Consider the following 739-nt stretch of genomic DNA (forward strand, 5'->3'; position numbering starts at 1 on the left):
TGGAGCATGGGGTTGGGCTCAGGGGCCCCTCACACAAATGAAGTGACTGAGAGGTCCCAGCAGGTGCTGCAGCACCGCTCTAATCAGGCCAGACCCCGGCAGAGGAAGGGGAGGGCTGTCCCAGAGGGGCTGGCGGGTGAGGGCTGCCCTGCCAGGAGCCTAGAACATCTCGTGCTCAGGGATGCAGGGTGAACCCTTCCCAATCGCCTGCTCTCACCCCCGCCCTTCACCTCTTGGAGTCCAGAATGGCTAGAACTCCCTCAACTCACACGTATCATTCACTTAACAACCTCGGGCGCACGCGGCCCCGCCCTACCTGCTCTCAGGCGGGAGAGGTGGGGTGAGCCTGGCTCCCCTGCAGAAGTGGCCGAAGATCTGTCAAGACCCTGGAGTGATACGGCCAGTGGCAGCCTCTGTCCCCCGGCTCAGGGAGTGCCCAGCCGACAGCTGTGGTCAGTGCCAGTCCCCCCTAGGTCACGTGGCAGGGCTGCTGCGGGCTGACCCCACCGGGTGCCCCATTACAGGCCTGGGGACCACACCCCGCGCCCTCCAGCCTGCACCCGGGCCCAGCCCCCAGCTGGGCAGAATCCTAGGCCCAGCGCTGCCTGGCTTCCGACCCGGGCTCCATCACCCACTAAAGGTATGACTTACTAGTTGTGCCTCAGTTTCCTCATCTGTAAAGTGTCGATTATCCCCACCTGCTAAGGGTCTAGTGCGGACCATACGAGAGGGCCCAGCA

Source organism: Stenella coeruleoalba (genome assembly GCF_951394435.1).
Source record: "Stenella coeruleoalba genome assembly, chromosome: 8".
Lineage (NCBI taxonomy): Eukaryota > Metazoa > Chordata > Mammalia > Artiodactyla > Delphinidae > Stenella > Stenella coeruleoalba.